This window comes from Ursus maritimus, unplaced genomic scaffold (assembly GCF_017311325.1).
Source record: "Ursus maritimus isolate PB19 unplaced genomic scaffold, ASM1731132v1 scaffold_14, whole genome shotgun sequence".
Classification (NCBI taxonomy): Eukaryota; Metazoa; Chordata; class Mammalia; order Carnivora; family Ursidae; genus Ursus; species Ursus maritimus.
In genome coordinates this window covers 41038348-41061434 of record NW_024423786.1, presented here as the reverse complement: position 1 = coordinate 41061434, position 23087 = coordinate 41038348, and the positions used below count along the sequence as shown (strand labels likewise).

Sequence of the window (23087 nt, the reverse complement as noted above, 5' to 3'; positions counted from 1 at the left end):
TCTGCCCACGGTTCCATCCCCGTGCTTTAATAAACCACCATTCTGCACCAAAGATATCTCAAGAATTCCTTCTTGATCGTCAGCTCTGGACTTCACACCACCGAACCTCACCTATATTCCAAAACCACATCATAGTATATTATTAGCTTCAGGGGTAGAGTTCAGTGATTCATCAGTTGCATATAACACCAGTGCTCATCACATCAAGCGCCCTCCTTAGTGCCCATCAACCAGTTACCCCAACCCCCAGTCGCCTCCCCTCCAGCAACCCTGTTTGTTTCCTAGAGTAAAGAGACTCTTATGGTTTGTCTCCCTGTTTTTATCTTATTTTAGTTTTCCTTCCCTTCCCTTATGTTCATCTGTTTTGTTTCTTAAATTAAGCATCAGACTCTTAATCTCAGCCCAGGTCTTTATCTCAGGGTCACTGATGTCAAGCTCTGCAAAGGGATCCATGCTGGGCATGGAGCCTACTTTAAAAAAAAAAAAAAAAAGATAAAAAGCACTTGGAATATCTGATAATACAATTGTCATTCACTGGGAAAGCCTTATCCCCAGCAGGCTGACAGAAGAAGGTATTTCTCTCCGAAAGCCAGTCAGTCAAGGCTGGAGAAGGTGAATGCTTCTTCAAATGCAAAGACAGCAACACAAGATATCCAGGAACGTGAAATCAAGGAAACAAGACATCACCAAAGGAACACAGTAATCTTCCAGCAACTGACCCCAAAGAAATACAGATCTACAATCTACCTAAAAAAGAGTTCAGCTTAGTGAGCTATAAGGAACCACTGAAAGACAATTCAATGAAATCAGTAAACAATACCCAAAACAAGACGTTTAACAGAGAGACAGAAATTTTAAAAAAGACCCAAACAGAAATCCTGGAGGTGAGGAATGCAATGAGTGAAATGAAAAATGCAGTAGAGAGCACCAACAGCAGACATGATCAAAGCAGAAGAAAGAATCCGTGAAGTCACAGGTCACCTGAAATTATCCAGAGGATTACAAAGAAAAAATAACAAAAGTGAAGAAAGCCCACGTGAATTATGAGATAACATCAAGAGAACCTATTTAAGCATTGTTGGCATCCCAGAAGAAAAAGAGAAGAAGAAAGGGACAGAAAGCTTATTTAAAGAAACAATGGCTGAGGCCTTCCCAAGTCTGGGGAGAGACTTAGACATCCACATTTGTAAAACTCATAGGTCCCCAGAAAGATCTTTTCCTAGACAAATATAATAAAGCCATCTAAAATCAAAGAATTTTTAAAGTGGCAAGAAAATAAAAATTCTTAACTTACAAGGAACCCCCATAAGGCTATGAGTGGACTTCTCAGCAAAAACACTATAGGCCAAGAGAGAGTGGGATGATGTATTCAAAGTGCTGGAAGAGAATGACTGAGGAAGATGATGGTGGAGCCAGAGGGCCCTAGGCTTGCCTCAACTCACAAATACAATTAGATAACTATCAAATTATCCTCAATACCCCAGAAATTGATCTGAAGACTGACAGAAAAAACTCCAAAACTAAAGGCAGAGGAGAGACCACATCAAAGAAGGTAGGAAGTACGGAGATCCAGTTCAGGAGAGATATGTGGCTACTGCAGTGGGGAGGGAGCCACAGGCAAGAAGGGCAAGAGACACACTAGCACAAGGAGGAGTCCATAGCGAAAACAAATCCCCATAGCGATTGCCTTGGAAAGCAAGAGGGCCTGAATCTCATGAGTTCTTGCAACTGCTGGGGCTTAAAGACTGGAATTTTAAAGGTCAGCATGCTTGGCTCTGGAAGGGCTGAGAGGACACTGGGGTTGCTCTTGGAGAAGAGGCTAGGGCAAACAGCCTGCAGACATACAGCCTAGAAACAGTGATCTGAAGAGCACCTGGGCACTCAGTGGGGAGGTTAGTTGCTCATCTGGGAGCATGTCGCAGAGAGGCAGTATTCACAGAGACAACCCCTCCCCCCTGCCATGAACACAGGAACTGGACAGTGCCATTTCCCTCCTCCACCCCTCAGCATAAGCACAGAGCCACTGCCAGGAACGAGTGCAGTGGCCACACCCCCTACCTAATTTGCTTACACCAAGCTCCCTCTGTCACCCACTTCCCTGCACTCAGGTGGAACCACCCTTCCCAGTCATGCTTACCTCAGTCCCAGCTCAGGGGGGCCCTCCCCTTGAAGACTGGCCCAAACCCCTGCCCACACCATGTCTCCCAACCCAGGAGTTTTGTGGGGCCTCGATTCCAGTGACAGCAGCAACAGGTCTCATATCACAAGCAGGCCAGAGCACAACAAGTTAAAAAGTGCCACATGCAGGCCAGGGACCAAACCCTGCCCACAACAGGCAAAGAAAGCCTCTGCAGACCACGGTCTGAAGGATAAAGTGGCCAGGATACAACAGCAGAGCACACACCGGAGACAGTCCCAGAAGTACCAGGCCCTGGAAACGGGGGCCACTACACTGTAGGGCACTACATGACCTCTTCTTCATAAAGCCATTACATACTCAAGAACAGGAGATGTAGCTAACTTTCTTTACACAGAGAAACAAGCACAAAGACTTAGACAAAATGAGAGGACAGAGGAATTTGTCCCAGATAAAAGAACAGGATAAGACCATGGTCAGAGACTTGAGTGAAACAGATATAAGTAACATGCCTGATAAAGAATTTAAAGCAATGATCATGGGGCGCCTGCCTGGCTCAGTTGGTAGAGCACACCACTCCTGATCTCAGGGTAATGAGTTCAAGCCCCACACTGGGCCTGTACAGAACTTACTTAAAATAAAAACAAAAACAAAAACCTAAAGCAATGATCATAAGGATACTCACTGGACTTAAAAGCAGAGGACATCAGTGAAACCATTAACACAGAGTTAAGAAATAACATAGCAGAGATAAAGAGCTCAATAAATGAAATGAGAAACACACCTAATGGAATGAACAGCAGGCTGGAAGAAGCAGAGAAACAAATTAATGACCTAGAACACAGAGTAATGGAAAGTAATCAAGCTTAACAAAAGAGAGAAAAAAGAATTATGCAAAACAAGAATAGACTTGGAACTCAGTGACTCCATCAAACATAGTAACATTCACATTATAGGAGTCCCAGAAAAAGAAGAGAGAGAAAAGGGTACAAAAAATTTATATGAAGAAATAATAGCTGAAAACATCCCTAATCTGGGGAAGAAAACAGACATCCAGATCCAGGAGGCACAGAGAACCCCCTAAAAAAAATCAACAAAAGCAGAGTGACATCAACACATATTATAATTAAAATGGTAAAATATAGTGGTAATGAAAAAATATTAAAAGCAGCAAGACAAAAAAAAAAGACAGTTACATACAAAGGAAACCCCATAAGGCCAACAGTGCATTTTTCAGCACAAACTTCCCAAGCCAGAAAGGAGAGGCATTATATATTCAAAGTGCTAAATGGGAAAAAGCTACAGCCAAGAATATTCTGTCCAGGAAGGCTATCATTTAGAACAGAAGGAGAGAGAAAGAGTTTCCCACACAAACAAAAACTAAAGGAGTTCGTGACCACTAAACCAGCCCCGCAAGAAATATTAAAGGGGACTCTTTGAGTGGAAAGGAAAGGCCAAAACCCATAGCATGAAAGTAGGAAACACAAAAGCAATAAAAAGAAGTATTTCTATAAAAAGTCAGTCAAAGAACATAAAAGGATGTAAAATATGACATCATATACCTAAAACATGGAGAGCAGTAAAGAATGGATTCAAACTTAGATGCCCCTCAACCTTATATAAACTGCTATATGCAGAAAATATAATTTACAAACTTGATGGTAACCACAAATCAAAAACCACTAAAAAATACGCAAAGAATATAGAGAAAGAAATCCAAATACAGCACTAAGGAAAACTAGTATACCACAAAAGAAAGGGTCAGAGAAAATCTTCAGAAACCACCACAAAACAAGTAATAAAACAGCAATAAATACATATCTATCAATAATTACTTTAAATGTAAATGGACTAAACACTCCAATAAAGACATATGATAACAGAATGAATAATAATTTTAAAAAACTCATCTACATGCTGCCTACAAGAGACCCATTTTATACCTAAAGACACTTGCAGATTGGAAAGTGAGGGGATGGAGAAACATTTTTTTTTTTTTAAGATTTTATTTATTTATTTGACAGAGATAGAGACAGCCAGCGAGAGAGGGAACACAAGCAGGGGGAGTGGGAGAGGAAGAAGTAGGATCATAGCGGAGGAGCCTGATAGGGGGCTTGATCCCAGAGAAGCCTGATATGGGGCTCGATCCCAGAACGCCGGGATCACGCCCTGAGCACGAAGGCAGTCGTTTAACGACTGCGCCACCCAGGCGCCCCTGGAGAAACATTTATCATGCAAATGAGTGTCAAAACAAAGCTGGAGTAGCAATATTTTTGTTGGACAAAATAGACATTAAACAAAGACTGTAACAAGAGACAATACTATAATGAAGAGAACAATCCAACAAGAAAATATAACAATTATAAATATTTATGCACCCAACATGGGAACTTCCATATACATAAAACAGTTAACAACAAACATAAAAGAAACTAATTGATAATACAATAATAGTGGGGGACTTTAGCACCCCACTTACATCAATGGACAGATCTTCCAAGCAGAAAATCAACAAGGAAACAAGGACTTCGAATGATACACTGCACCAGAGGGTTTTAACAGATATATTCAGAGCATTCCATCCTAAAACAGTAGAATACACATCCTTTTCAAGTGCATATGGAACATTCTCCAGAAGAGATCGCATATTAGGCCATAAAATAAGCCTCAACAAATTCAAAAAGATCTGTCACACCATGCATCTTTTCTGACCACAACACTATGAAACTAGAAGTTAACCACAAGAAAATATCTGTAAAGACTACAAATACATGAGGGTTAAATAACATGCAACTAAACAATGAATGAGTCAAGCAAGAAATAAAAGAAGAAATAAAGAAGTACATGGAAACAAATGAAAATGAAAACACAATGGTTCAAAACCTTTGGGATGCAGTAAAAGCAGTTCTAAGAGGGAAGTTTATAGTAATACAGGCCTACTTGCTCAAGAAGCAAGAAAAATCTCAAACAACCTAACCTTACACCTAAAGGAGCTAGAAAAAGAACAACAAACAAAATCTAAAACCAGCAGAAGGAAGGAAATAATAAAGATTAGAGCAGAAATAAATGATATAGAAACTAAAAAAAAAAAAAAAAGGAGAAGAAGAAGAAAAAGGAAAAAAAAATCAATGAAACCAGGAGCTGGTTCTTTTGGGGGGAGGGATCAATAAAATTGATAAATCTCTAGACAGACTTATCAAGATGAAAAGAGAAAGGACCCAAATAAATAAAATCACAAATGAGAGAGGAGAAATAACAACAAACACCACAGAAAAGAGAATATTATGAAAAATTATATGCCAACAAATTGGGCAACCTAGAAGAAATGGATAAATTATTGGAAACATATAACCTACCAAAACTGAAACAGGAAGAAATGGAAAATTTGAACAGACCAATTACCCACAAAGAAATTGAATTAGGGATCAAAAAACTCCAAAGAAAGAAAAGTCTGGAACCAGACGGCTTCACAGGCGAATTCTACCAAACATTTTAAAGAGTTAATACCCACTTCGCAAGCTAGTCAAAAAAACAGAAGAGGAAAGAAAACTTCCAAACTTATTCTATGAGGCCAGCATTACCCTGATACCAAAACCAGAAAAGACACCACAAAAAAAGAGAACTACACGCCAATATCCCTGAGGAACACAGATTAAAAAAAGTCCGCAACAAAATACTAGCAAACCTAATCCAAAATAAATTTTAAAAAATCATTCACCACGATTAAGTGGGATTTATTCCTGGGTTGCAAGGGTGGTTTGCTACTTTCAAATCAATCAACATAGTACCTCACATCAATAAGAGAAAGAATAAGAACCATATGATCGTATCAGTAGATCAAGAAAAAGCATTTGACAGGGCGCCTGGGTGGCACAGCGGTTGGGCGTCTGCCTTCGGCTCAGGGCGTGATCCTGGTGTTGTGGGATCGAGCCCCACATCAGGCTCTTCTGCTATGAGCCTACTTCTTCCTCTCCCACTCCCCCTGCTTGTGTTGCCTCTCTCGCTGGCTGTCTCTCTCTCTGTCAAATAAATAAATAAAATCTTTAAAAAAAAAAAAAAGAAAAAGAAAAAGCATTTGACAAAGTACAACATCCACTCAAGATAAAAATCCTCAACAAAGTAGGTTTGAGGGAACACACGTCAACATAATAAAGGCCATATGTGAAAAACCCACAGCTAATGCCATCCTCAGTGGGGAAAAACTGAGAGCCTTTCCCCTAAGGTCAAGAACAACACAAGGACGTCAACTTTCACCACTTTTATTCAACATAGTACTGAAAGTGCTAGTTACAGGAAGCAGACAACAAAAAGAAATAATCCAAATCAGCAAGGAAGAAGTCAAACATTCACTATTTGCAGATGACATGATACTATATATAGAAAACCCAAAAGACTACACCCAAAACTGCTAGAACTGGTAAATGAATTCAGTAAAGTTGCAGGATACAAATTCCATGTACAGAAATCTGTTGCATTTCTTTACATTTTATTTATTTATGAGAGAGAGAGAGCAAGAGCATGCGTGCACGAGCAGTGAGGAGCAGCAGAGGGAGAGGGAGAAGCAGACTACCCCTGAGCAGGGAGCCTGATATAGAGCTCGATCCCAGGACCCTGAGATCATGACCTGAGCCAAACGCAGACGCTTAACTGACTAAGCCACCCCGGCGACCTAATCTGTTGCATTTCTATACACCAAAAATAAAGCAGCAGAAAGAGAAATTAAAAAACAATCTCATTTACAACTGCACCCAAAATAATAAGATACCTAGTAATAAACCTAATCAAAGAGGTAAAGACCTGTATGAAAGAAACTGAAGATGACACAAAGAAATGAAAAACATTCCATGTTCATGGATTGGAAGAACAAATATTGTTAAAATGTCTGAACTACCCAAAGCAATCTACACATTAAATGCAATCCTTATCAAAATACCAACAGCATTTTTCACAAAGCTAGAACAAACAATCCTAAAATTTGTATGGAAATACGAAAGACCCCAAATAACCAAAGCAATCTTGAAGAAAAGCAAAGATGAAAGCATCACAATTTCAGACTTCAAGTTATATTACAAACCTGTAGTAATCAAAACAGTATGGTACTGGCACAAAAACAGACACATAGATCAATGGAACAGAATAGAGAAGCCAGAAATAAACCCATAATTATATGGGCAATTAATCTTTGACAAAGTAGGAAAGATTTTCCCATTTTATCCAATGGGAAAAAGGACAATCGCTTCAACAAATGGTGCTGGAAAAACGGGACCACTTTCTTACAACATACAAAAAAATAAATTAAAAATTGATTAAAGACCTAAATTTGAGACCTAAAACCATAAAAATCCTAGAAAAGAGCACAAGTAGTAATTTCTCTGACATCAACTCTAGAAACTTGTTTCTAGATAGGTCCCCTGAGGCAAGGGAAACAAAAGCAAAACTATAACCTGTTGGGACAACATCAAAATAAAAAGCTTCTGCACAGTGAAGGAAATAATCAACAAAATTAAATGGCAACCTAAGGAATGGGAGAAGATTTTTATAAACAACATATTCTTTGAAGGGTTAGTATCCAAAATATATTAAAAACTTATAAAACTCAGCACCCCAAAACCAAATAATCCAATTTAAAAATGGGCAAGAGACATGAACAGACATTTCTCCAAAGAACACACCCAGATGGCCAACAGACATGAAATGATGCTCAACATCACTCATCATCACAGAAACACAAATCAAAACCACAACAAGGGGACGCCTGGGTGGCTCAGTCCGTTGGGCGTCTGCCTTCAGTTTGGGTCATGATCCCAGAGTTCTGGGATCGAGTCCTGCGTGGAGCTCCTCGCTCAGCAGGCAGCCTGCTTCTCTCTTTCCCTCTGCCTGCCACTCCCCCTGCTTGTGTTCTCTCTCTGTCAAATAAATAAATAAAATCTTAAAAAAAACACACCACGATGAGATATCACCTCATACCTGTAAGAATGGTTAAAATCAAAAACACAAGAAAAAACAGGTGTTGGCAAGGATGTGGAGAAAAAGGAACCCTCAGGTACTGTTGGTCGGAATGCAAGCTGGTGTAGCCACTGTGGAAAACAGTATGGAGGTTCCTCAAAAAAATTAAAAATAGAACTACCCAGTGATCTAGCAATTGCACTACTAATTATTTACTCGAAAAATATAAAAACACTGATTCAAAGGGATACATGAATCCCTACTTTTATAGCAGCGTTATTTACAATAGCCAAGATATGGAAGCAGCCCGAGTGTCTGTTGACAGATGAATGGATAAAGAAGATGTGGTATATACATGCAATAGAAAAGTATTCAGTCATAAAAAAGAGTGGAATCTTGCCATTTGCAATAACATGGATGGAGCGAGGGACTATAATGCTAAGTGAAATAAGTCAAAGAAAGACAAATACCATATGATCTCACTCATATGTGGAATTTAAGAAACAAAACAAAGGAGCAAAGGGGGTTAAAAAGAGAGAGAGAGAGAGGGGCGCCTGGGTGGCACAGCGGTTAAGCGTCTGCCTTCGGCTCAGGGCGTGATCCCGGCATTCTGGGATCGAGCCCCACATCAGGCTCCTCTGCTATGAGCCTGCTTCTTCCTCTCCCACTCCCTCTGCTTGTGTTCCCTCTCTCGCTGGCTGTCTCTGTCTCTGTCAAATAAATAAATAAAATCTTTAAAAAAAAAAAAAGAGAGAGAGAGAGAAACCAAGAAACAGACTCTTAACTACAGAGAACAAACCGATGGTTACCAGAGGGGAGGGGGTTGGGACTATGGGTGAAACAGGTGACAGGGATTAAGGAGTGCACTTGTCATGATGAGCACCAGGTGATTCAAATGAAAACTTAAAACAAAAAGCAAAAAACCCCACAAAGCGTTGCAAGAAAAAACTGCCAACCAATAATGCTTTATTCAGTAAAGCTGTCCTTCAGAAATGAAGGAGCGATAAAGACTTTCGTGGATTAACAAAAGCTCAGAGTTAATCACCACTAGACCTGCTTTACAAGAAATGCTGAAAAGAAGTCTTCAAGCTGACAAGAAAGGACAATAATTAGTAACATGAAAAGGCAAGTATACACTGGGTAAAGGCAAGTATACAAATTCAGAATACTCTAATACTGTAATACGGTGGTATGTTAATCACTTAACTCTAGTATAAAGGTTAAGAGACAAAATTACTAAAAATAACTACAACTACAATAACTTGTTAATAGCTACAAAAAAGACATAAAAATGCTCAACAAGTACATGAAAAGGTACTCAACACCCCTAAGCATCAGGGAAATGCAGATCAAAACTAACTCACACTTGTTAGGATGGCTTTTATTTAAAAAGACAACATGGGGTGCCTGGGTGGCTCAGTTGTTAAGCGTCTGCCTTCAGCTCAGGTCATGATCCCAGGGTCCTGGGATCGAGCCCCACATCGGGCTCCCTGCTCAACGGGAAGCCTGCTTCTCCCTCTCCCACTCCCCGGGCTTGTGTTCCCTCTCTCGCTGTGTCTCTCTCTGTCAAATAAATAAAATCTTTCAAAATAAATAAATAAATAAATAAAAAGATAAAAAGACAACATGGGGGTGCCTGCGTGGCTCAGCTGGTTAAGCATCTTCAACTCTTGATTTCAGCTCAGATCTTGTTCTCAGGGTTGTGAGATCGAGCCCTGCATCAGGCTCATGCACTAGACATGGAGCCTGCTTAAGACCTTCTCTCGGCATCCCCCCAGTAAATAAATAAATAAACAGACAACAGATGGGGCGCCTGAGTGGCTCAGTCAGTTAAGCATCTGACTGAGAGGGTTGTGAGTTCAGGCCCCATGTTGGGCTCCATGCTGGGTGTGAAGCCTACTTAAATAAAATAAAATAAAATAAAATAAGATAAAATAAAAAGACAACAGATAACATGTGTTGGGAAAGATGTGGAGAAAAGGGAATCCTTGGGGCGCCTGGGTGGCTCGTTAAGCGTCTGCCTTCGGCTCAGGGCGTGGTCCCGGCGTTATGGGATCGAGTCCCACATCAGGCTCTTCCGCTACGAGCCTGCTTCTTCCTCTCCCACTCCCCCTGCTTGTGTTCCCTCTCTCGCTGGCTGTTTCTGTCTCTGTCAAATAAATAAATAAAATCAAGAAAGAAAGGAAAGAAAGGAAAGAAAGGAAAGAAAGGAAGAAAGAAAGGAAGGAAGAAAAGGGAATCCTTGTACACTGTTGGTGGAAATGTAAATTGGTACAGTCATTATGGAAAACAATATGAAAGTTCCTCAAAAAATTAAAAACCAAACTAACTTAAAATCTAGCAATCCTACTTCTGGGTATATATCCAAAGTAAACAAAAGCATTATCTTGAATAGCTACCTGCATCCCCATGTTCAGTGCAGCAGTATTCACAATAGCCAAGTTATGGAAACAATCTAATTGTCTGTGAATAGATAAATGGATAAAGATGATGTCGTGTATATTTATAATAGAATACTATTCAACCATAAGAAGGAAATCCTGCCATTTACATCATATATACTTATAGATAGATGATAGATAGATAGATACAGACTTCAACTATTTATATCCTTCTCAACCCCAAAGCCAAAATCAAGCCCCTCAGGAACACATTAGAATAATTCCCATCAGAGTCAAAGGCCAAACAAGCCCGTGCACTTCACCACCACCATTTACTACTGCTGTGGAGGTATCAGCGATCACAGCTGGGCAACAGAAAGAAAACAAAGGTATGTCACTGGAAAAGAAAAAGTAAAATGATGACTATTTGCAGATGATATTCTTACATAGCTAGAGAATCCACTGAAAACCTTTACCATTTTATAATCAGGTAAGGTAGTGAAAATGAATATACAGAAATCCATGTCTTCCGCGCATCATCAACAAGAAGGGAGAAGAGAAAATGCTTCAACAACACTAAAAACAAAGAAAAAAGATCTGAGAACAAACTTAACAAGAAATGCCAAGAAATCTCTCACACTCTGAGGGACATGAAAGAAGACTCCCGCAAAGAGAAAGGCACACAATCCTAGTGGGGAAGACTCATCACCTAAATGTCACTCTTCCTACATTAACCTAAAAATGTAACACAGCGCCAATAAAAACAAAAAGGATTTTTTTTATTTTTTAAATAAGGCAGATTTATGTTAAGGTTCATTTAAAAAAACAACATAGCTAGGAAAGTTCTGAAATTAAAGGTAATGAATGATAATTAACTTTACCAAATATCAAAACATGCTCTAAAACCAGAGTAATTAAAATAATGTGTCCCCAAACATACATGCACAGATACTGTGTATAAGAGAAAGTCCAGAAATAGACCCAAATGTATATGATACGTGGCAAAGTATATCACATATAGAAAAGGACATTTGAACAAGTGGGAGGAAAAATGAATTGCTCATTACGAGGTGTTGCAAAAATGGGTGGCCATTTGGGAAAAAATTAAGCTGGACCCACATTTCTCACCAAAATAAATGCCAAATGGATAGAAGATATAAAGGTAAATAATGAAATTTAAAAAGTACTTTAAGAAACCACAGGGTAATTTTCCATACTCTTCAAATAGGGAAGATCTTTCTAGGTATGACAGAGAACCCAGAAACCTTAAAAGTCCAATGAATATGACCCAAGTAACAACCAATTTTTTTTTCATGACAGAACCATCCTAAATAAAAAGAGAAATTAACAATCTGGAAAAATACAACTGCAATTTGTATCACCAACAAAGTGCTAAGTTCCTTCATATAGAAACCATTTTTACAAAATCAATGTTAAAAATACCAAAGCCCAAAAGAAAAATGGGCAAAGAAAATGGAAATGGTCCCTCACCCTTATAACAACAGGAGAGCTACAAATTAAAAACTACCCCTGATATGAATGTTCATTCTATTACTCTTTTAAGTTTTCAATAGGGTAAACTAAGTTTTGGAAAAAAAAAATTTACACAAAGAAGTAATTTTTTTCACCTACCAAAGGGGCAAAGATCAAACTGTGCTATCACAGTGCTGGGGAGGGTGTGGACGGACGGGCACCGGCGCACACAGCCAAGGGGCATACGCGGACAAAGCCGCTATGGAGGTGTATCTGGTAAGAGCTACAAAAGCACGTACTCACCAACCCAGCAATCTTGCCTCTGGTAAGTGACCAGACCCATGCACTTGGCCATGCATCAAATGATGCGTATAGAAGGTTACTCAGTGTTTCTGCACGAGCAAAATTTACAACACCTTATACGTCCATCAACAGAGCTCTGGCTGAATAAAGGTACATCCTGACAATGGAATATCATCCAGCTGTGAAAGACAATGAGAAAGCTCTTCTGTGTTGATAATGAACTATCAGAAACAAACAGAGAAAAAAGCAAGGGATATAGTGTGCTACTTTCATGTAAAAGAAAAGAGCTCTCTGTGTATTTGTCTGTATTAACGCAAAGAACACCCCTGAACAGATACTGGAGAACTGGCATCACTGGCTGCCTCTGGGGAGAGGATGTGGCGGCCAGGGGCAAGATGGAAGGGAAACTTTCCCATGTATACTCTGTTGTTCCTTTTGAATTTTATGCCATGTCAATCTACTATCACAGCGAAAAGCTAAAATTAAAAATAATGAACGCTTCCCTGTGGAAGCAGCAGCCTTCTTCTCTGAGCTTCTGTAACTGTGTATATCCACCATGGCTGTGTTCATTCCGACTCTTTCGGCCTCCTCTGCTTGACTGTGGTTTCTCTGGGAAGAAGGTCACTGCTGAATCACCTTTGTGTTCCCTAGAGCACCCAGCGCCTCATTTGGTGCTGAGCGCAAAGTCACTGAAGGTCTGTCCGTTCACTGCACTAAACTAGTCCACTGGTGCAACAGTTCATCCTTGGGGGAAAGGAGATTTTTCTGAAAGTTGCCTTGTAAAGCGGACCAATGATTAGGACAGGAAATTCTGCTTCTGTAAGCAACAAAATTAGCCATATAAGCCAGAAGAACGCTCAGCAGAACAAGTTAAAAGTACTGAAAAGAGAAAGGAGTTTCAGTTCAGGAATGGAAGCTGATTTCAGAGAATCTGAACCCTCAAAATACCTATATTCAAGAGGATGACCTCTGCCACATTTAGAATAATCGTTGGGGGCACGTGGGTGGCTCAGTGGGTTAAGCATCTGCCTTTGGCTCCGGTCATGACCCGGGAGTCCTGGGACTGAGCCCTGTGTCAGGCTCCCTGCCCAGTGGAGATCCTGCTTCTCCCTCTACCTACCACTCCCCCTGTTCATGCTCTCCCTCTCTGTCTCTGTCAAATAAAGAAAACCATAAAGAAAAATAATCATTGGGATGGCACAGCAACACCCAGACTGAAGGGAAGACAAAATTATATCACCTGGTTGTGACGGTCGTCACAAATAACCAAGCACATGATGCCAACCTCCGCACAACCGAACATCCACAAATATATTAAAGATTTTCCTTCCACAATGCCAGCTACCTACGTTCTTATCCCTCTTGACCTGGTCAGGAATGACTAACAAAGAGACTGAGCTGACCCCTGCTAAGAATATGGGAAAAGAATTTGTTTTAAAGCTAGAAACAGGGGCGTCTGGGTGGCTCAGTCGGTTTAGGTCATGTTCTCAGGGTTGTTGAGATGGAGCCCCACAGCAGGCTCCATGCTCAGCGGGGAGTCCGCTTGAGATTCGCTCTCTCCCTCCCTCTGTCCCAAACCCACTTGCCCACTCACTCCCTCCCTAAAATAAATAAATCTTAAAAAAATAAAATAAAGCTAGAAACAACCCAAGAGCCCAATGGGGCAGCCCTGTCATTTCACAAGACCTTTGGCCCAGCCAGAGCGTGCCTTCAGTCTCAGCCCCAGCAGGTGCCGGCAGGAGCCTGACTAGGACCAGCCACCCGCTCCCAGCTACACATGGGCAGTCTCATCCACATCCACACAGGACGGAGGCCCCTTGCCTGGTTTCCTGGCAGATGTGTGGCCTGCTGGAGAGCACCATGGTTCTTGATAGCTTATCCCAAAGTGGGGGTGCGGAGTCTCTTTATTACTGTCTCAAGAGCTTTTAATACAAATGGCGCATGGAAAATGGTTCCATTCCCAACACAGATCCACAAAAGCACTGTCTGTGAGGGGAAGAACTGCAAAGAAGAGAGCAAAGAGCCCTTCTCCTTGACACGGGCTTTTCAACAAATGGTGCTGGGAAAACTGGATAGCCACTACGTAAAACAGTTCAGTTGAACTCTTACATCACATACAAAAATTCAAAATGCATCAAAGACCTAAACAAAGAGCTAAAACTATAAATCTCTTTTTAAAAGATCTTATTTATTTGAAAGAGAGAGAGAGAATGAGAGAGAAAGCACAAGCAAGGAGAGGAGAGGGAGAAACAGGCTTCCCACTGAGCAGGGAGCCTGACGCAGGGCTCAATTCCAGGACCCCAGAATCATGACCTGAGCCAAAGGCAGACACTTAACCGACTGAGCCACCCAGGTGCCCCTAAAACTATAAAACTCTTAAAAGAAAGTAGAGTAAAAGCTTCATGACATTGGATTTAGAAAGGATTTCTCGGATATGACACCAAAAGTACAGGTAAAAAAAGAAAACAATCTGAGCCTCAAAAAATAATTTTTGTGCAACAAAGGAAACTTTCAACAGAGTGAAAAGACATCCCACAGAATGGGAAAAAGTATTTGCAAATCATGTCTAATAAGGAATTAATATCCAGAATAAAGAACTTTTATAACTTGGCAACAAAAAACCAAACAACCCTATTAAAAAAACGGGCAAAGGACTTGAACAGACCTTTCTCTAGAGAAGATATACAGACGGCCAACAGGCACATAAAAAAGATGCCCAACATCACTAATCATTAGGGAAATGCAAATTAAAGCCATAATGAGATACCACTTCATACCTACTAGGATGGCTCTTATTAAAAAATAAAAACAAACAAATGAAAATGCGAAATGAGTATTGGTAAGGATGTGGAGCAACTGGGAACTCTTGTGCATTAGTGATAGAATATAAAATGGGGCAGCTGCTGTGGGAAATAGTTTGGCAGCTCCTCAGAAAGTGAAACATAGAATTACCAAATGATCCAGCAATTCCTCCCCTGGGTACATATCCAAAGAACTGAAAGTAGGGATTTGAACAGGTATCTGTACACTCGTGTTTATAACAGCATTATTCACAATAGGCAAAAGGTACAAATAATCCCAATGTTCACTGACAGACGAAGAGATAAATAAAATGTGGATACACATACAACACAATATTATTTGGCCTGAAAAAGGAATGAAATTCTGATACATGCTACAACATGGAGGAACACTGAAAACACTGTGTTAAGTGCAATAAGCCACGTACAAAAGGACAAACACAATATGATTCCACTTATACGAGGGACCTAGAATGGGCCAATTCAGAGACAGAAAGTAGAATAGTGGTTGGGGGCGGGGAGAACAAGAAGTTGTTTAATGAGTATGGAGTTTCTGTTTGGCAGGACGAAAACCTTCTGGAAACGGGCAGTGGTGATGGTTGTACAACACTGTGAAGATATCTGATGCCACTGAATGGTACACTTAAAAGTGGTTAAAATGGGGGCGCCTGGGTGGCACAGTCGTTAAGCGTCTGCCTTTGGCTCAGGGCGTGATCCCAGCGTTCTGGGATCGAGCCCCACATCAGGCTTCTCTGCTGGGAGCCTGCTTCTTCCTCTGCCACTCCCCCTGCTTGTGTTCCCTCTCTCACTGGCTCTCTGTCAAATAAATAAATAAAATCTTAAAAAAAAAAAATGGTTAAAATGGTGCTCGCTTTGGCAGCACACATACTAAAACCGGAACAACACAGAGAAGATTAGCATGGCCCCTGCGCAAGGATGACACACAAATTTGTGAAGCATTCCATATATTTTTTTTAAAAAATGGTTAAAATGATAAATTTTGTAATGTATATTTTCGCACAGAAAAGCTTATCAAATAATTTTGAAAGAAAAAAAAAAAGAAAAAGAACAAAAGGGAAGAGGACATATCTGAAGCAAGTGGGCCTTGAGTTAATGAGTAAATGACAGCTGTGACCGAATGATAGACGCACAAAGGCTCAGTGCTTTCTGCTTTTGTATATATCTGAATCTTACCGTAATGAACATTAATAAACAAGGAAGTCCTTCAGAATGTGCAAAACCTTTTTAGAATTTATCCCCTTACAAAATTTAGCAAGATTAGAATACACAAGGTTGGAAGACCTGGGGCGCCTGGTTGGCTCAGCTGGAAGAGCATGTGATTCCTGATCTGAGGGTTGTGAGTCTGAGCCCCACTTTGGGTAGAGATTACTAAAAAGAAAAGAAAAAAAAAAAGGTTCAAAGACCTAAACTTAGGACCAAAAACTATAAAATTCTTATAAGAAAACACAGGGCAGGGGATGCCCGGCTGGCTCCGTAGGTACAGCATGCAAGTCTTGATCGCAGGGTCTTGAGTTTGACCCCTGCATTGGGTGCAGAGATTACTTAAAAAAAAAAAAGGGGCAAAAGCTTCAATGACATTGGACTTGGCAATGATTTCTTGGATATGACACCAAGAACACAGGCAACAAAAAGAAAAAAAAACAAATTGGACTTCATAAAAATGTTTAAATTGTGTACATCAAAAGACACTATCCGGGCTGCCTGGGTGGCTCAGCTGTTAAGCATCTGCCTTTGGCTCAGGTCATGATCCCAGCATCCTGGGATTGAGCCCTGCATCAGGCTCCCTGATAAGCAGGGAGCCTGCTTCTCTCTCTCCAACTCCCCCCTGCTTGTGTTCCCTCTCTCCCTGTCTCTGTGAGATAAATAAATAAAATCTTTAAAAACAAAAAACAAAACAAAACAAAAAGACACTATCAACAGAGTAAAAAGGCAGCACACAGAAAATATTTACAAATCAAGTACTTGATAAAGAGATTACTATCTAGCATATACAGAGAACTCCTAAAACTCAACAACAAAAACAATCTGATGCAAAACTGGGCAAAGGACTTGAACAAACATTTCTCCAAAGATACACCAATGGCTAACAAGCACATGAAAAAATGCACAACATCACTACCCATTAGGGAAACGCAAATCAAAACTACAATGAGATACCATCTCACACCCACTAGGACGGCTACCACCAAAAAACAAAAACAAAAACAAAACAAAACAGAAAATAACAAGTGTTGCCAAGGATGCGGATAAACTGGAACACTTGTACATTGCTGGTGAGAATGCAAAATGATACAGCAACTGTGGAAAACAGTATGGTGGTGCCTCAAAAAATTAATCATAGTGGGGCGCCTGGGTGGCTCATTTGTTAGGCGTCTGCCTTCGGCTCAGGGCGTGATCCCGGCATTCTGGGATGGAGCCCCGCATTGGGCTCCCTGCTGGGAGCCTGCTTCCTCCTCTCCCACTCCCCCTACTTGTGTTCCCTCTCTCGCTGGCTGTATCTCTCTCTATCAAATAAAAAAAATAAAATCCTTAAAAAAAAAAAAAGAAAACAGGAACTTGAATAAATATTTGTACACCCACGTCCATAACAGAATTATTCGCAATAGCCAAAAGGCAGAACAACACAAATGTCAAGCAATGGATAAATGGATAAACAAAATGTGATATATAAATTCCACGGACTATTATTCAGCTTTAAAAAGGAAGGAAATTCTAACACACGCTACAACATGGATGAACCATGAGGACATCATGCTGAATGAAACACACCAGTCACAAAAAGACAAATACTGTATGATTCCACTCACATGAGATACTTAGGAGTAGACAAAATCATAGATGGGAAGTAGAATGGTGGTTCCAGGGGCAGGGGGAAGGAGGGAAAGGGGAGTTACTGTTAAATGGGTACGGAGTTTCAGTGTTGCAAGATGAAAAGAGAAATGGAGAAGGATGACTGTGATGGTTGCACATTATGTGTGTATTTAACACCATTCAACTGTACAGTTAAAATGATTAACATGGTAAGTTTTATGTGTATTTACCACAATAGAAAAATTAAACAACAACAACAACAAAGAATGAGTACACAGAAGGGGGCAGGGGAAGACAGGGCTAGGAGGAATTCAAGTGTATTACAAAAAAAGGAAATAGGATGGGAACACATATTTGGTTACAATATAATCACAGTAATCTTTAGAACAGGGATGAAATGTGTTCTATATTTTATGGTAAAATCTGAAACAGCAAAATAACTAGCCACTAAACAGAACATTATAAGCCAAAAATAATCTTAATACAGAAAGCATAAGCCATAGAACTCTGAATACAAACGGGACTCTGAGCTCCCTAAGAGCCAACGCAAAGAGGGAAACATTATTGACATAGTTCACGGTATACTTTAGACAAAATCAAACCAGTGGCTTAGAAGAGGCACAATCACTCCAGGCACTGAACCTGAAGAAATTTCTAATTGGCCTCACGGATTTTCTTGGGGACTTCTCAGATAGATCTCAATGCAAGCTGATGGGGCCATGCAAAGTCAGTTTACTAAAAAGCTGGAAGAGGGGCCAGAATTATGCTGCTTCCTAACGATGTGGCTTCACTCAAAGACAAAACACTGCCTGGAATGTCAGTACTAAAACACCTTCCAGCACAGTCTGATCAATGTTCTCTCAGCTGAGCTTCAGATGGCATTTGGGAGAAGCAGTCAAGGTTATCCTTCCTGACAGGAATATGAGATACAACATTCTCCGTTGCTTGCTAAAGGCAGGTCTTGGTGTTTCCAATAGTCACTGTTGCAGGGATGACAAATTAGAATGCATGTCCAAATCCAACCAGGGCTCAGGCTGGAAGAAGGGACTTAATCAACCCATGGAGATGAGGCAGCATCAATGTGAGCTGGTAGGGAAGAAGGGCTGGGTAGGCCAGCCTGGGGAAGATCATGAGAGCAGGGGGATATTGAAGATGTTGAAGAGGACCACGACTGGAGACTTTCTGAGTGACAGTGCAGTCTTCTGAAAGGTGCGATCCAAGCCCACAGCCAAACACAGCAAGCTGCTCAAAGGATCAAGTTATTGGGAAACGTAGAAATAAATGAGATTTTAAGTTTAAAAAAAACAAAAATGTTGTAGAAAACAGTATGATCCCATTATAAAGAGAGAGAAAAGGAGAATGAGCAAGAATGAAGCCTGCTAGCGGTCACCACTGTGATTACAGACAAAAACTGTGCAAGTGCACACCTGCCTATTGTTCTTCAACACAGACAACTTGTATTAAAAACAAAAACAAAAACACTTCTAACTCCTCACGAAATTTAGAAATATAGTATTGCAGTAAAAAATACAAGTAGCAATACAAATATGTTACTGAGAATGAAATCTTAATTATGACATCATCTAAAAATCAGGGAAACTGTCTAAAACCAAGAGCCGGTTATGTACTTGGCAAACCTATGATACACAACTGATGCTGATGGGATTCAGTGTGAAACATGTAAGCACGGGCATCGCGCTCCGGTTTTAGGCGTGCCTGTATGGAGGCATGGCTCTCAAAGTATGGCTCTGGAGACCAGCAGCAGCAGCCTGAGAACAGAGACTCTACTGACGTGGGATTACAACAAGGTGATTCTAATTCACACCAAAGTCTGAGAACCACTGGTATGAATAATGTCTCACCTATCTAGCGAGGGGAATATAGCTCTTGCTCAAATCCCATTCTATTAACCTGAACTCCTGCACAAACACTAATCTATTCAATTGTGAAATAAGCTGGAAGAGAATTTGAAGATATTTTCAAAATTACGTAGAATTCTGGAATCGCTTATTTTGATACAATGTAGCAACTACTGCAGTGGCGTGACCCGAAGAAAATCAAATTTAGTTTGTAAGAAGTGGTAAGGGATCAACATATTTGGTATTTCAATATATCTAAATATCATCTAAGATTTGCAAATACTCTAAAGTTAACAGCACAAATATGACTATTACAACTGCCACATATATGTTAACTGATTATCTTAGTCTCTCTTATTTCTGACATGAACAGATTTGAAACAGAAAAGGTTCAACGAAATTTTAATTTCTAAAAGGGTTATATCAGTCACTATAGCTCCAAACTTAAGATTGCAGCTACATCTGAGACATAAAGACTATTAAAATACCAGATCCTCTTTCACAAAATTGTGACTGCAATTTTTAAAATAATTTATACTTGGTTACTAATATGAAATACCATTCTTGGGGTGCCTAGGTGGCTCAGTCGGTTAAGCATCTGCCTTTCACTGAGGTCATGATCTCAGGGTCCTGGGATAGAGCCCCACATCTGGCTCAGTGGGGAGTCTGCTTCTCCCTTTGCCCCTCCCTTCCTTGTGAGCACAATCTGTCTCTCTCTCTCTCAAATAAATTTTTAAAAATGTTTTTAAAAATATGAAATACTATTCTACCTGATTATGTGGAATTACACTGAACTTCACTAAACTTCCAACTCAAGAACAAATGGCTAGCACAACACTTTACATATTTGATACAAATGCTAGATACCAAATAAATCAGTGGTTTCCAAACGTTTTCTGATTTGAACCCCAAACAAGAATTGGAGTATACGTCCCAATATATGTATATTCATATATATGTATATACTACTGTAATATATAGTGTACATCATAAAATAACCTAATAAAACTTAAAGCTAAAATGGACACAAAGATCAGTTGTGATTCCCCCCTCCCAGACCTCCATGCACCCTTGATGCATGCACACCCCTCATCTTTGGACTCCAGTGTGAAGCTTCCCGCAACCCCGCGAGCATGCTCGGCCAGCGCCGGTGACCACTCATGTGGAAGCTGTCACATGCAGCAGCCAAACTGCTGTCCCCTTCCTGCTGAGTTCCACGTCTCTGACTTGATTCTATGATGCTGGCTCCTTCCCTTCACCCCATCACCTTCTTCTGCTACCTCTCACCTGCCAACGGGCAACAGAGGAGAAGACTGTGAGGCCAGCAGATGCCAGAAGAGCATAAAAGCATGGACTCCGTTGTCAAGCAAACCTGGGTTTGCACCAGGGCTCTGCCTCTATCTCAGGAGGTGACCCAGGGCCAGTCAGATAACATCTATACAACTCATCATTAAAGGGGGGGTGATAACAGTATCTCACTGGGTTACTATGATGACTAAGTGAGATAAGCTATTATTAGAACACCTAGCACAGTACCTCGATAGCACAGATGTTCAATAAATATTTCACTCAATTACTACTTCGGGCGGCCAAAAAAAAAAAGTCATCTGGACTTTGTTTCATCAGCCAACTCAGGAAGGAAGGAAGTTACAGTGGAAGTAGCTCAGGCAGTAGAATCTGGCAGATCTGGTTTGAAGGCCTGATCCATCACCTACAAGCTGGGTGACCCTGGAAACCCAGCTTCTCTATAAGGGGCTGACTTCTCATCTGTTCAAACTGAAATGATGACATAAACCGTATACAAAGTATCTGTCAGAGCCAATATAACTAACCCTGGCCACAGCAAATGCCAATGGTGAGAGTAAAGGGAAAGCACATAAACCAAAGTGTAATTCCAGCGTGCACGGGACACATTCATGGGGATGGCTAGAAAACAGAGAGTAAGCATCCCTAACGTCTGCCCCCAAACATTAACAAATGCATGAGTACTGAGCCCCACAGGCATGGTTTGCATCCCAACCGGTCAGTTCACTTGCTCAGATATGACCTCAGGCAACTCATCATCTCTCTGCCTTCATCGTTTAGTCATAAGCTAGTAGACTTTCTACCCACCTCATAACAGTAAACTGGTCTAGATGATGGGGGGGGGGAGGGCAAACCAATGATGATAAAGCACACGGAGACCTCAGGAAAGGGGCTGCTTTTGCACAACAGCAAAAGAACAGAGACGGCTCTCAAACACCAGATTAGTTCATAATGAATGAGAATTCTTTCAATCTAAGACCAAAAGAATGACTATGAAAATACGTTTATATATATATTCTGTTTTTTACATCATGCACCTACTGGGAATGCTGCAAATGTGTAAAACACCTAAAACCCACTTAAGTATTTACACTTAAAAAGATACAGGACACAGGGCCCGGGTGGCTCAGTCAGTTAAGCGGCTGACTCTTGCTATCAGCTCAGGTTTTGATCTCAGGGTCCTGAGTTCAAGCTCCCGACTGGGCTCCAGGGTAGGTGTGGAGCCTACTTAAAAAAAAAAAAAATACAGGTCAGATGGTAACTACTCTTGTGGTGAACATAATGTACGGAGCAGCTGAATCACTGTTGTAGCTGTACACCTGAAAATAATGTAACACTGGAGTGTAACAACTACACTCCAAAAAATTATTCTTCAAAATGGCACCATAAAAAAAAATTAAAAAGTGAAAGAAATAGTTCTTCAGTTAAGCATCACTCAGGAACACTAATCAGACATTCTTGACCCTGGCTTCAGTCTTTAGCAGGTTATCCTGAGACAGCAGCACACCAATAAGACACCGTATTACCAAACTCCAAAAGAGATCTGGTCAGGTAAAGGAAACACACACAAAACATCATTAAGGAAACCTTTCCTAGGTCTTCTTCACAAGAATTATTACAAAATCCCCCGAAAGAGTTTAATCACGCAGCTTTATCACCATAGATGATGGGACAGCAAGTAGCCTGGAACGAAGGGCAACTCCTGCCAGAGCCCCCGCAGGGACCCTCCACCCCCTCCGGCCAATAGCATCTCCACCTGTGCAACTTTCTGAGCTTCAAACGGTCCAGGCTCCCTGCAACTCTTGCCACCGTGACATTATAATCCCGTATGATATACTGAGGTAATAAACACCAGGCAACACCGTAAACACAGGCAACGTGAGTGAGCAAAGTTTGGGCTTGGGCAAAACTAGAAGCCAAGCAAAACGCAGCAAAGGAGCTACGTGTTGCCTCAAAACCAGACAGCCCAAAAGAGGCAGGAGTGGACAGCATGCTCTCCCCCGCACTCTGGAAAACCCAGACAGCTCCAAAGCAGGTTCTAGAAGCGGCG

The 23087-nt window shown here is 40.8% G+C and overlaps 1 protein-coding gene and 1 non-coding gene across 2 annotated transcripts in view; one reads left to right on the top strand and one right to left on the bottom strand.

Moving 5' to 3' along the window:
• LOC103675115 (SREBF chaperone) overlaps window positions 1-23087 on the bottom strand; it is a 72259-nt gene that overhangs the window by 46593 nt on the left and 2579 nt on the right. The window lies entirely within an intron of this gene.
• LOC121102650 lies at window positions 15906-16012 on the top strand. Its single transcript, XR_005834768.1, has one exon. It is a non-coding gene; the product is annotated as a U6 spliceosomal RNA (small nuclear RNA).